Source organism: Notamacropus eugenii, chromosome 2, assembly GCF_028372415.1.
Source record: "Notamacropus eugenii isolate mMacEug1 chromosome 2, mMacEug1.pri_v2, whole genome shotgun sequence".
Classification (NCBI taxonomy): Eukaryota; Metazoa; Chordata; class Mammalia; order Diprotodontia; family Macropodidae; genus Notamacropus; species Notamacropus eugenii.
This window is the reverse complement of record NC_092873.1, coordinates 39,252,718-39,267,953: the sequence shown is the minus strand read 5'-3', so window position 1 is coordinate 39,267,953 and position 15,236 is coordinate 39,252,718.

Genomic DNA, 15,236 nt, shown 5'->3' with positions numbered 1-15,236 from the left:
AAATCAAAACAAAACAAAAAGAGAAAATAGTATGCTTCGATCTACATTCAGACTCCACAGTTATTTCTTTGGATGTGGATAGCATTTTCCATCATGAGTCTTTTGGAGTTGTTTTAGATCCTTCCATTACTGAGAAGAGCTAAATCTATTAAAATTGATTGGGCACAGTGTTGCTGCTACTGCATACAATGTCCTCCTGGTTCTGCCCACTTCATTCAGCATCAGTTCATGTAAGTCTTTCCAGGTTTTTCTGAAATCTACCTGCTTATCATTTCTTTTTTCTCTCTTTTAAAAAAAATAATTTTTTTTTATTAATTTATTTGTTTTCAGTTTTCTACAATCACTTCCATAAGTCTTAGATTTTCTCCCCCTCCCCCTTCCTCCTCCCTTTCCTCCCCAAGACAGCATGCAATCTTATATGGTTTCTATACATACATTCTTATTTAAGCACATTTTCACATTAGTCATGTTGCATAGAGGAATTAAAATGAGTAAAGGAAAACATGAGAAAAAACAAACCAAAACACAACATAACACAAGAGAAAATATTCTGCTTCATTCTGAGTTCCAATTCTGTAGTTCTTTGTCTGGATGTAGATGGCATTTTGCCTCAAGAGTCCTTTGGGAGCGTTTTAGGTCTTTGCATTGCTGTGAAGGGCTAAGTCTACCAGAAAAATTCCTAGAATACTGTGGTTGTTCCTGTGTATAAAGTTCTCCTGGTTCTGCTCATTTCACTCAGCATCAGTTCATATAAATCTTTCCAGGCCTCTCTGAAGTCTTCCTGTTCATCATTTCTTATAGAGCAATAGTATTTCATTACATTCATATCCCACACCTTGTTCAGCCATTCCCCAGTTGATGGGCATCCCCTTGATTTCCAGTTCTTGGCCACCACAAAGAAAGCTGAAATAAATATTTTTGTATGTGTATGTCCTTTCCTCTTTTTATGAACTCTTTGGGATACAGACCTAGTAGTGGTATTGCTGGATCAAAAGGTAAGCAAAGTTTTATAGCCCTTTGGGCGTAGTTCCAAATTGCTCTCCAGAATAGTTGGATCAGTTCATAACTCCACTAATAATGCATTAGTGTTCCAAATTTCCCACATCTTCTCCAATATTTATCATTTTCCTGTTTTGTCATACAAGCCAATTTAATAGGTGTGATATGGTACCTCGGAGTTGTTTTACTTTGAATTTCTCTAATCAATAGTGATTTAGAGCTTTTTTCATATGACTATAGGTAACTAATTTCTTCATCTGCAAACTGGTTGTTCATATCCTTTGACCATTTATCAATTGGGGAATGACTCATATTCTTATAGATTTGACTGTATTTGAGAAATGAGGCCTTTGTCAGAGAAACTTGCTGTTAAAGTTTGGAAAATGGAGATAATAATAGTTGTCGTCTTATTTCCCAGGGTTGGCCTGTGGGGCCAATGAAATAATCTCTTTAAATTTTGAAAACTTTGAAGTTTTATATTCGTCATTATGATCTAAATGGCAGGGATTTTAAAGAGAATCTAGTTCATTTTTATAAATAAAGAAATCGAGGCCTCGAGAGGCAAAGGAATTTCCCCAAGACCACAGACCTTATACATGGAAGATTCAGGATTTGGATTCTTTCACCACCAAAAATCAGCTTTCTTTCTGCTATTCCACTTCTTCTATTAAAAACAAACAAACGACACATACCTTTATTGATTCCTTTTGTTTATTATACCATCTTCTTTTCCCCATACATTCTTCCTCTGTCTTGACCCAGTGAATTATCTTTTGTAACAATGAATGAAAAAGAAAGAAGACATTTCCTTAAAACATGGTTTCTCCCATTTGTTTTAATTCTTCTATGTAACATGACTAATATGAAAATGTGTTTAATAAGAATGGATGTGTAGAATCCATACAAGAATACATGCTGTCTCAGGGAGGGAGGGGAGAGGGAAGAGGAGAAAATTTAAGACTTACAGAAGTGATTGTACAAAACTGAAAACAAATTTTAAAAATAAAAAAAAATGAAAGAAGATGCTGTCGACCTACAGACAAACAGATGATAAGTAGAAATATGCATAATGCTGTCATATATGTGTGTATGTAAACATATTCTCACTTAATTGTGGCTTTCTTGGGGGGACGGAAGGGGAAATAAAGTATAAGGTGCACAGCAGAGGACAAAAAAACACAAACAAGCAAAGATGGACAGCTTTGAAAATAATGTATAGTACCTATCTTGTACATTTTCTTGAAATGGCAATTTAATGCTTCATATCAAATCCTCTTTTATGTTCTTCTGTGTACATAGCAATGTTTTTTCTTCTCTTATTTTGTATTTAAGTTTGAAATAAATTCAAATGTAATTTTTTAAAAAAGGAAAAATAAACATCTCTAGGAAGCTTCATTCTACCAGGAAAAAAATAAAACATTTTTCTTTAAAAAAAAAAAAAAGATGTCGACCCTCGGCAGGCAGGGACAGTCTTTCTCTTTGTTTTTGTCACCAGCATCTGAGAGAAATCTTTTCATGATCTTGATGCTTATGAAATAAACACTGGTTGAACTGATTCGAATTGGGCTCTGTGAGAAGCTGGGGATTGGCTACTCAGAACCTTGCCCTCACTAGCCTAGTGAAGGTCTGACTGGGGATCCAAAGGAGAGGGTGGGTAGCAGAGACTTTAAAGCCAATTTATGCTCTCATGGAAGGAGATGAGACTGGAAACCTGGGTTCCTCTTGGGCTCTACAACGACGAGGTGTGTGGTCAAAAGTTCATCACAAGGTTGGCCACAGGAGAATGACTTTTTCTTTCTTCTTTTCTCTTTCTTTTTTTCCTTCCTTCCTTCCTTCCTTCCTTCCTTCCTTCCTTCCTTCCTTCCTTCCTTCCTTCCTTCCTTCCTTCCCTCCTTCCTTCCTTCCTTCCTTTCTTTTTCTTGGAGATCCTCTAAGTTACAGAGAGGTTGCAACCTGCTTGAATGAAGGCAGAACCCATACCTATGGAATCCTGGAAACCTGAATCACAGGTTCAATCATAACATCAGAAATCTAGAGTTTTAAGGGACCCCCAGAGATCATTAAGTCCAGGATCCTCCTTACCATTCTTTCCAGATGAGGAAACTGAGGCCCAGAGATTTGTGCGACATACTCAGATAGTAAGTGACTGAGCTGGGATTCTAACCCAGGCTCTCTAATGGTAAAGAGTAATGGCTGGTTGTGTCTCAGAGGACCCAGGTTCAAATCTCACTTCTGATGCTTACTTGGGGATCTCCATGGGACCCATTTTCCTTGTCTGTGAAATGAACAGATTGGGCTCTATGTCTTTGGAGGGCCCTGCCTGCTCCACATCTATGATCTTAGACTTAAAAAGTACTGGAGTGAATGACCCTGAAGAGGCTGTCCCACCTTTCTGAGTTCCATATCATCAACTGTGAGAGAACAATCACACCTGGCCTACCAACCCCTTAGGGTGGTTCTGAAAAGTACTTTCTTGAACCTTGGAGTCTATGGAATAGGGGCTTTAATATTGTCTGCTTATTGGATTATAACCTCCTTGAGAGCAGGCTATCCCCCTTCCCCATCAGGTACCATCTACACTTAGGAGGGGCTCAGTGCATTATTGGGGAATTGTACAGAGGAGAGAATTAAAGATTCAGCTCTAGAATTCCCACCTTGTTTAGCAAACAATAAAAGGGTAATTAAAGGCCTGACATGCCACATTTGTGCAGATTAAATTACAAATCTCTTTGCCAAAGTAATTAACCTCCTCATTTCCTCCTACCAGGAAGTAGATGCAAACTGGGTGATGCTGGGGAGCCAGACTCCTTCAAGGCTGAGTCAGCCCCGTGAGTCACCTCAAGGTACAGACTCCCCCCCTCTCTCCCCTCAAATGTCAAATGTGGAAGCTGAACATGGGATGTATTTGCTCATGCCTGCTGATTTTATCTGCTAGATTGGAAATTTAAAGACCCAGGATCTACTGAGAGTCATTTGGGGTCCTTTGGGCAAGTTTCTTGGCCTCTCTGGGTCTCAGTTTCCCTATCTGTAAAGTGAGGGGTGGGAGTAGTTGAATTCTAGAGTTTTTCTCAGCTCTGATGTTCTGTTTGGGTCTTTTCTAGGACAGTTTGGGGTCTGAGAGGGAAAAGGGGCTCTTTAAAGGAACTTGCCTCTGGAGTCAAAGGGCCCAGTTTTCATTTCTGGCTCTGCTTTGACTTGGAGAGGTTATTTAACATCCACAAGTCTCAATTTCCACTTCAGTAAAATGAGGGGGAGGGACTAGATCACCTCTGAGGTCTAAATCTAAGTCTTTAGGCTTGGTTGACCCCCCAGTCCTTTGTCAGGGCATTCATCCCAAAGTGTTTGCCTTTGGTTTCTAATAAGATCATTCATTGAATTTGGAACTGAAGGGACTTTAGTTTGAGCCCAAACCCCTCATTTTACAGGTGATGAACCTGAGGCCCCAGAAGGAGAATGGGGCTGACGAAAGGCATCCTGGAGTCACTCATGGCTAGAAACTGACTCCAAGGTTTTCCTTGGTCGCTTGAACTGAAGCCAGGTGGGGGAATATTTGAGCATGATTCAAGGACTGACCATTGGAGGCCTCTTTCTCTCTCCCTCTCTTAACCACAATGGCTACACACTTCAGATTACAACAGTTAATTTCTAAAGTAAAATAGGATCATGTGTCTGAAGCTGGAAAGGAATGTCAGAAGCCATCTAATTGAACTCCCTTGTTTTTCAAATGAGGAAACTGAGCCCCAGAGAGGTTAAGTGACTGATAGGATCCTAACTCTAGAGCTAGAGGGACTTCAGAGGCTATCCAAGTCCAATCCCTTCATTTTACAAATGGAGAAACTGAGGCCAAGTAACTGGACCATGGTCATGCAACAAAATTCAGATTTGAACCCAGGTTCCTTAGCTCAAAACTCAGTTTCTTTTCACTGCTGCAGGCAAAGATATTTTGCCTGGGGCTCTAAGCCAAGACCTTGGACCAAGATGAATCTCCTTATAGAATTAAGCTTAGAGAATTGTAGACAGTTTGAATTATAGCATGAAACTCATCAGACTTGTATTTAAGAAAAACTTAAATTTAATGACATTTTAAAGAGGATCATTTAGAGTGAGGTGATTTGGGCCAGGTCTTGAAGATGCAGAATCTGCCAACAAGCATGGCTACTGAGCTCCAGTTTTCTCTCATACAGAAAATAAGGCATACCTGCATATTCTCATTCTCTCTCTCTCTCTTTCTCTCTTTCTGTTTTCCTTCCCCTCTTTCCTTCCCTCCTCTCCATCTCTCCTTTTCTCTTTCTCTTCTTTCCTCCCTCCCCCTCTTCCTCCTTCCCCTTCCCCTTTCTCTTTCTCCCTCTTTTCTCTTCCTCCTCTCTGTCTCTCTGTCTCTCCCCCCTCCCCCCCAAGTCTTTTCCGTATCTCACCCATCAACCCAGGCTTTTTGATTTTCTTGCTGATAGAGAGTAATAGAGAGGTCACACAGATGTATGGCTTATCATCAAGTACAACAAAAAAAATAAAATCAGAAATGAAAGGCCCCAAGGTCAGAGGAGCTATCCTATCTAGCTACAGTTTTGGATGTCAAACTTGGCTCATATTCTTCCACCTGGGATGTTCACTCCTTGGTAGGCATCTTTCAAGTCAACCCTCCCCCCCCCCCCCCACAAATTGGGATTGGCCCCCTAGATTGCTCCAGTTCAAGGTCATTATTCCATCCAAAATCCTAGGACCACTCCATGAGTGTTTAATAAGTACTTGTTGACTGACTTTCTAAGCTCCACAATTGAGTACCTGAGACAGCTCCTTCCATCATGAGTTCTTGATCATTTACCCGTATCCCTGAAAAGAATCGACTTTCGAGTATTTAGGCTCATTCAGAATGTGGAAGGATGCTTCAAAGGTCTCTGCAGCCCCTCAGATATCTTCATTACACCTTCCTTCTGCAGATATTTCCTGAGTCTTTCCTCTGCATGAGGCACTATGCTCTACCTATTGATACAAAGATGAATAAGACAGTGCCTCCACTCTCCAGGAGTTTACAGCCTAATTGGAATTTATGTCCAATCTAGGAAGTGGTCTGATGGTGTGCCCAAAAAAATAAAAATTTATGCCCTTAGAAATTTATTCCTTTGAAGTTTGGAGGCTTTTTTCATCTTTTAAGAGCCCCCTATCTTGTATATGCCTCTGAAAGGCAGCATTGTGTAGTGGATGTGGAAGTGGCCTTGGGTTAAGGGATTCTTGGGTTTGAGTCTCCCTTCTGATGAGCCACAGCTGTGTGACCTTGGGCTGGTCATTTGCTTTCTCATTGTCCCAGATAACTCTCTAAAGCTTATTAGTTACAGAGTTCAGCTGATTTGGTAGAGAAAATTCCTCATCTGGATCTCTCTAGGAAAATGATCTCACAGCTCCCCTCCAAAAATATATACTATATATGTATTTGTATGTATATATGTGTATATATATTCATATATTCTGCTTGGGAGAAGTTAGGTTGTATGAAAATTCAGGTATTCTGAGTTTATTCTTCCTGTTTTCATGCTGACTATAGGGGTCAAATCCAGGAGCCTAGGTCATGAGCTGGAAAAGACAAGGAAACAGAGGCCCAGAGAGGTTAAAGGTCTTGCCTATGGTCACATAAGTAGTGAGCAGGATTTGAATCCAAGTCTTGTAGCTGTTTATCTTGGAACCTTTCCATTGTATCATGCTGTCTTCCAGGGAAGGAAGGAAGGGGGACAGAGAGATAACAGCCCACACTCACTTGGCTCATTTTCTCATAGTACACAATCCTATGAGCTAGTATAAATATATTTATATCCATTTTACAGATGAGACTCAGAGAGGATTCATGCCTTGCCCAGGTCACGTATTAATAATCACCATGGTGTAAAAACCACTCAAATCCTCCTTGCTGTCATAAGAAATTCTTGATGTCGTAATATCATAAGAAATTCTGAAAAATATGGTCTCGATTCCTCGTAGCCTGTGCTTTTTGTACTGGGGCTTAGGCCAGGTGATCTCCAGTTCCCTGAAACATTCATTCAGCTAGGTGGCATAGTGAATAGAGAGCTGACCCTGGTGTAGGGAAGACCTGAGTTCAAATCTGACCTCAGACCTTATTACTGTGACCCTGAGGAAGAAGAAGAGGAGGAGGAAGAAGAAACTGAGTTATACAGCAGCCTCAAAACCAAGATGCCAATGAAATTTCCCCACATGGGAGGGGGTGCCTGCCTAAGGCTTACTCTTGGCTTATCTGGTAAGGTAAGAATCCTGGTGCAGGGAGGTGGGCCCAGATGTGGCAGCTTATATAAATGCCAATGAGGGTTTGTCTGTAAGTCTCCTGTGGCACCTGTGTCAAGGCTTGTCGACTTCTGCTTTAAGCCCTTAAGCCATTCTCTGCTAACACCTGAGTCAGACTTAATTGTCAGCTGCTTTCTAACAGAGAGCCAGGCCCCTCAGGATTGGGCCTCTGAATGGAGGGCAGGCTGGTAGGAGGGAAGAGGGAAGGAGGAATATTTAGGGATGATGGCAGGGGATGGATGGGCTGTCCCCTAGGGACGGATGTCCCCTAGGATTCTCCAGGTCAGCAAGGTTCTCTTTCTTCCTCGCCTCTGCCTCTTACATTTGCTTGACTTCGTTCAAGGTTCTAGGTCAAATATGACCTACTGCAGGAGGTAATATTCTTCCCCCCAACCCCCTACTAGTACCCTTTCCTCTGAAATGACTTCCTACATACTCTCTACCTACCTCATATTCTCATATGTTTAATCTCCCATTAGATCAGAAGCCCCTTGAGGGCAGAGACAGTGCATTTGCCTTTCTTTGTATGCTGAGACCTTAGAAGAATACCTGGCACATTCATGTTGTTACTGTTTAGTTGTTTCAGTCCTGTCTGACCCTTTGTGACCCCATTTGGGGTTTCTTGGCAAAGACACTGCAGTGGTTTGCCATTTCCTTCTCCAGCTCACTTTACACATGAGGAAACTGTGGCAAACAGGGTGAAGTGACTTGCCCAGGGTTACACAGCTGGTGAATGTCTGAGGCCAGACTTGAATTTAGGTCTTCCTGATTCCAGGCTAGGTGCTCTATCCAGTGTGCCACCTAGCTGCCCCCTGGCATATATAATAGGCACTTAAGAAATGCTTCTTCATTGATTCCTGCTTCTTCCCCCTTCCTCAGGTAAGCTCTGAGAATACCTCCCATCTACTGTGAATCTACCTAGTTATTTTGCATGTTGTCTCTCCCATTAGACTATAAGCCATAAAAATCCAAGCCCCTCATTTTACAGTGGGGGAAACTGAGTTTCTGGGAAGAGAAGTGACTCTGGACCCTCGCTCTAGACCCTAGCTCTAGAGCTAGAAACTGGACCCTCACAGATTATCTTATTTAAGGAAAATGAGGTCATGATTTGTTCAAGTTCACAGAGGCAATCTGCAGCAGAGCTAGTCGAGATTCAAACCCTGGTTTCCTGATTCCAGATGCCAAACTCTTTCCAATACAGCACATGGGTTTTTCAGGAAGGGTCTGGAGGCAGTAATTCCTTTATAGATGTTCCTTCTGCCAGTCCAGGGGCCCCTTCCCTGTCTTCCCTCCAGGCCTTAAGAGACTCCCTTTAAAGAGTGGTTGTCTCCAGAAGGCTAGAAACTTCCCAGCAGTCTGGGAGCTGTCCAAGGTAGAATGGGCTGGAGGTCACTAGTCAGGATATTGTGTGAGGGAGGATACTTGTTCAGAGAGGGATGGACTAGATGGCCTTTGGCATTTGAGGTTTCCAGGGACAGTGACGCTGTGAGTCCTTCAAAAATGTGGCCATGTAAAAAAATGTTACCTTTGTAGACAGAGAGGAGAATGTCATTTCAAAGGGATCTTAGAGACCATGTATTCCAACTCCCTCATTTTACAGGAGAGGAAACTGAGGCCCATGGAGGGGAAAGGACTTGATCATGGATGCATAGGTGGTTAGAGGCAAAGATAGAAGTAGAACTCTGGTCTTTCTGCTCCCACTGCAAGGCACTAAAGAGTTCAGGGAGGGGCTGAGTGTGTGCGTGTGGGAGGGGAGCTTGGACTAGCAGTCAGCAGCAGAGATTAGCTGGCTCTCACCTGGGGAAGTGGTGAGCAAGGCCCTCAGTGATGGCTCATAGGACCCTATATTTAGAAGTGGATGGTAACTTTGACACTCAATTCTAGGGTGAATCAATTCCATTGGGGCGGAGGCAGAGGAGGTGGGACAGAGCTCAGGGTGCTGACTGGGCAGGGCAGGGAGGTAGGGGAAGAATGCCAGGGGAGGGAGACCTGAGGGTCCTGGCTCCCAGCAAGAAAAGGAGAGTGTCTGAGCACAGTTTTACTGACCTGTCCTGCCCAGCAAGGAGGGTATTTTGGCTTAGGTTCACTTAGAAGGTTTTGCCCACCCCCTCTGGCCCTGCCCCCTGCCAGGCTGACCCCACTTCATTGAGGCTAAGCTCCCACATTCAGAGCCTGGTTTAATGCTGGCTCAGGAATCCAGTGGGGCCTCAGGCCCCAGAACACCCAGGAGCTGGTGCCAATTTAGATGGTAAGTAGGTTAGGGACAATGTGGCTGGAATTTTAATCTATTTGGCCTAGCCAGGGAGGGCCCCAGGCCAAACTGGGAAGCCCAGGGAGTCTGACCTCCCTCACTCTTGGCTTCCTCCTTCACACTCAGCTTTCCCACCCCTCAGTCTCAGTCTGTACCCCCCCACCCCCAACTCCCTGCACTGATATCTTGTTCCCCTATACCCCAGGTCTGCGCTATACTCAACTCCAAACTTATCCCCTCTCCCAGGGAGGTTGAGAGATGGGCTCAGAGTCACTTAGGTAGTGTCAGGGGTGGTATTTGAACCTGATTCTGATTCAAGAGTCAGTGTGCTCATCCTACCAAGTGGGGTCACAGGAGCAGGAGCATCCAGAACAAAAGAATGTTAGAGCTGTTGGAACTGTCCCATGAGGAGCAATGGAAGGGATCAAGGATGAAGAAAGAAGATTAGAGGGAGGAAGGAAGAGGACAAATGTTTTTAAGTATCATTGGTGGTGTAATGGTTAGAGCACTGGACCTGGAGTCAGGAACATCTGAGTTCAAATCCAAACCCTGGACAATACTCTGCCTCAGTTTCTTGAACTATAAAAATGGACATATCTCCCAAGAATTTTCTTCTTTCTCCCCTTTTTCTTTCCTCCTTCCTTTTCTTCTTCTTTTCCTCCCTCCTTCCCTTCTTCCCTCCCTCTTTCTTTATTTTCTTTCTGTCTTTCCTCCCTGTCTTTTCTTCCTTCTTTCCTCTCTCCCTTTATCCTTTCTTCTTTTCTTCCTTCCCTCTTTCCTTCCTTCTTTCCTTCCTCTCTTCCCTCCTTCCCTGCTTCCCTCCCTCTCTTCCTTCCTTCCTTCTCTCATAGGGAAGAGGGATTAGGATTCTCCCATCTGGTCTCAGGAGGCAGAACCAGCAGTAATGGGTGCAAGGTGCAAAAAGCACCTTCTGGTTCAATATCACAATGGCTTCTTAGCAGTCGAGTTGCCCCAGAGTGGACCGGGCAGTCTCCAGAGGTGTTGGATGTTGACTTGTGGCTGGGTGGCAGTGGATGTTAGATCTGGTGCTCAACCGGACACACCTGACAGCTCTAAGGTTCAGTGAACTGGAAGGGGTCCAAGAGCTGAGCTAGTCTGTCACCAGCATTTTATAAAGAAGGAAATTAGAGTTTAGAGCAGGGAAGGGACTTATTCAATGTCACATAGCATCTTAGAGGCAGTGTCAGGACTCAGATCTAGATCCCCAGCCTTTCTTCCACACCAAATTAGGTAAGCTATATTTTCAGTCAAAGGTAGAAAACCTGAATTAGCATGAGAGTTCCAGACTTGGAGCAAGGAGACCTGGGTTGAGATAATAGTGGTGATTTCAAATACTCAAATGTCCCAGAAATGTCAATATTTTGGCAAATAGTAACTGAATGAATCAAGTCAATGAACATTAGAGTACAAATCACCTAAACCCATGGTGAGCCAGCTTTACAGGCTTGAGAGTTGATTGTTAAATATTCAGTGTGAGCATTTTGTATCTTGACAATGGACAAATGCTACAAATCAAGGCTTGATATTTTTTTGTTCATTGTCTAGACTTAAGAAGATTGTGAGAAAAATGTTAATGTTGAAGATTAAATTTTAAAAAGTAATGTGTGGATAGTTTTTTTTCCTTCTGGAGAGCTGGTTGTTAAACATTTACCAGCATTTTGTCTAAATCACAAAAGACTGAGATACACAAAAGTGAGAGGCTCACAGGTTCACATCCTAAGCCTGTAATCATTTAAAACTCCTATAATCAGACTCCCGCTTACTTATTTTCAGTCTTATTTCAAATTACTCCCCTTTTCACATTCTCTGTCCCAATCAGACTAGCAAAGGAGCTGTTGTCTGTATGTGATAGTCAATTTCCCCCTTCTGGATCTTTGTACAAGTCTTCCCCCTTGCCTGGAATGGACTTCCTCCTTGCCCCTATCTGGAAGAATCTCTAGTTTTCTTCAAAATGTAGTTTAGGTGTCATCTCCTATATGAGACCTTTACTGATTCTCCCAGGAATAGCACTCTCCTTCTGGAATCTATATGGTATTTACCTGGATTTACTTACCTGTATACAAAGGATTCTAGCTCTAGAGCCAAGTGGCCCTCAGGGGTTATCCAGTTTAGCCTCCTCATTTTGCTAGTGAGGAAACTGAGACCCAGGGCTGATTTTGTCCTCCAGTAGAACATGAGGCTCTTGAGGGCATGGATTATTTCTTTTTTTTCTTTTTGTTTTGGCTTTACACTCTTATCTTCTTGGCACATAGTAGGCACTTAAATGTTTATGTGCTTGGTATACTTGTGCTTGGGAAAGCTGCCAATAGAGACAATTGACCCTAATCTTTAAAAGAGCTGAAAGCACTTTGATTCCTTACAAATGAATAGTTTTCCATTCACTAAGCTATGCTACTTTTTCCAAGGGGTATCTATATATGTTTATAGATATATAATATATATAATATATTTTTATATTATACATATATTTATAGTTTGATAATGATAATGATAGATTAGCTCAGCTTTATGATCTCTTCTAGTTACAGAATCTTAGAGCTGGGGGCCTCAGTGGGCGTCTATCATATATATATATATATATACATATATATATATATATATGCGTGTGTGTGTATGTATGTACGTATGTGTATATGTGTATATACGTATGCACATTCATATAGTTTAACAAGAGGAGGCAGTGTGCCATAACTGAGAGAGAACTGGTCTCAGAGTCAAAAAGATTCACCTTGAAGTTTCTTCAGGCTGTGTGACCCTGGGCAAGTCATTGAACAGTGTCCATCTTGGAACGGGTCCACATTCAGCTATCATTGGAAACAACAGACATAAAAGAGGCCTTCCAAACCCAGGCTCAGGCTAGTTGAGGTTAAGGACATGGACTTTAGACTGCTGCTAAGGCTGCTGGGAGGTCAGGGTGGGAACCAGGACCAACTATCTCCCTCCCCCATCATCCAGCTCTATGGAGGAAGCTCCATAATCCTGACTCAATTCATAGAAAGAAAGGAAGAGAGAGTTGAAGGGGCAGACCCCTCCTGTTTACATATTCATGGAGTCATTAGCTCTTCAGACTCTGTGACCAATAAGGGGGCTCTTTGTCATCTCAAAGATCAAGCCCTTTAGCCCTGAGTTACACATGCCCAGGAGCTGATCCCCCAAAGCTTCCACTCAGAACTAAGTGTGTAAGTAAGCATCTTACTCCGAGGGGTGTCTCCTCCTACACTAGTAAATACAAACAACACACAAAGCAAATATGAAATCATTTCAGGGAGGTGAGGTGAGCTCTAATTACTGGGGAAGGGCCATCAGAGCTGGCTCCGCTCATGTAGGAGGTAGCCCTGGAGCTCAGCTCTGAAGGGAACTGAGGATTCTGAGAGGCAGAACTCAGGAGGGACAATATCCCAGGTATCAGAGACAGCTTGTGCAAAGGCAAGGGGATGGAGTGTGGAGTTCTGTGTATGGGGTTAACAGCGAGGGGGACCATTTGGTTGGAACACAGAGCATGTGAGGGGGAGTCCTCATTATGTTCTGAATATAATCTTAGAACAGTAGTAATGGCTTATTTTGAAATTTCAGTTTTAAAATGTAAATTAAAATGTTAAAAACAAGCTCAGGAAGTTAATTTTCTGTTTTAAAAGTGTTGTAATAATTGAAAAACATGCAAGGCAGCTGGGCTTAGTAAATAAGTAGGCTGTATGGACTGTGTCTCCTCTACTATTAAGAACATAAGCTTTTTGAGGAAGAGGATGATTGTCTTCCTTTCCTTCCTTCCTTCCTTTCCTTCTTTTTTCTTTCTTTCTCTTCCCCTTTCCTATGACAGCAGGCACTTAATAAATAAATAAAAATTGTATTAAGCCCTGCTCTGTTACCTTATCACAGAGTGGAGGCCCTTGGATTCTCAAAGGCTATGTTAAGAGTACAAATTCTAAGATGGACCAACTTTGAGAACAGATACTCTGTGTGTCTGTCATTCAAGGACCCCACTGGTGGGGCTCATCACCAGAAGTTTGGCCCCTGAGGGATTTTTCGTTTGTTTGTTTTTGGCTCTAACAATCCCAAAGACAATGCAGGGAAGAAAAGAGGAGGCCCAGTCTAATCCTCTTGGGTGGAGGGATCCCAAGGCTCTCTCCTTCCTCTATCTGAGGGCAGTTTCCTCTTCTGTAAAGTGAACTACAGAAGGAAATGGCAAAACCTTTCCAGTATCTTTGTCAAAAAACCCCAAAATGAAGTCACAAAGAGTTGGAGGTGATGGAAAAGCAAGTAGACAACATAACCCTATGTATGTACGTGGCCTCTGCCTCATTAGAATACAAGCCCTTTGAGGCCAGGGAATGTTTCACTTTTGTCTTTGCATCCCCAGTGCAGAGCACAGTGCCTGGCACACAGTAGGTGCTTCATAAAAGCTTGTTGGTGGATTGATTCAAAGACTTGCCTCAGACACACATTAGCTGCCCCGCTGCAGCGCTCACTTGTCTTCTCAGAGACCCAGGCAATCCTTTAAGCTATAAGTTATAGGCCAGTTAGGTCTTTGCCTTTGGGGGGAGTTTTCACATGGGCAATTCAGCACACAGATAAAAACCACAGGACCAACAGCTACCCTCAAACTCTCTAAACCTACTGTCAAGACCCCAAAACATCTTCAAAAGTCATGTTGGTGTATCTTATATTGATTCTTTATCAATCACTTCTCATTAAACAATATATCTTGTACCTTTTCATAAACACACACACATACAGCCAAACAAAACTATCAATCAATCAACAAGCATTCATTACAAGCTGACTGCATGTCAGGATCTGTGCTGGGCACTGGAGATGGAATGGGACACAACAGAAATGACATCGCTATGTTGGGAGTCAAGGTACAGCCTGTCCCATCATGGCTGATCAGACCAACACTAGCTCGGGAGGATCTACCACAGGTCGGGCACAAATAGTCCATGTGAACATTGGAGTGGAGATCTCTCTGAGTTTGGGCATCTCACATTTCTTTTCACCAAATGCAATTTTGCTTCACTCGTAGGGCAAGATCTTCTCTGATGTGGGCATGCTATAATGAACAGTCCTGTCCCATGTTACACAATCAATTCCAAAGTTCTTAAGAGAGACTTTGAGAGTGTCCTTGCATTGCTTCTTCTGACCACTATGTGATCCCCTGCCTCATGAGAGTTCTCCATAAAATAGTCTTTTAGGCAAATGTACATTTGGCCTTCAAACAACATGGTCAGCCCATCAAAATCGCACTCTCTGTAGCAGAACTTGAATGCTTGGCAGTTTAGTTTGAGTAAGGACCTCACTGTCTGGTACCTTATCCTGCCAGGTGTTCTTCAGAATCATCCTAAGACAATTCAAATGGAACTGATTCCGTTTCCTGGCATGGCACTGGTAGATTGTGCAGGTTTCATAGGCATACCACAATGAGGTCAGCACAATGGCTCTGTACGCCTTCAGTTTGGTGGTCAGTATAATACCTCTTCTCTCCCATACTTTTCTTTAGAGCCTCCCAAACATTGAGCTAGCTTTGGCAATGTGTCAGCCTCATCATCAAGGTGTATATCCCTAGAAAGTACACTACCAAGGCAAGTGAACTCATCCACAGCATTCAAAACTTCTCCATTTCCTGTAACCAATGATTCCATATAAGGATGATGTGCTACTGCCTGGTGGAACACCTGGATTT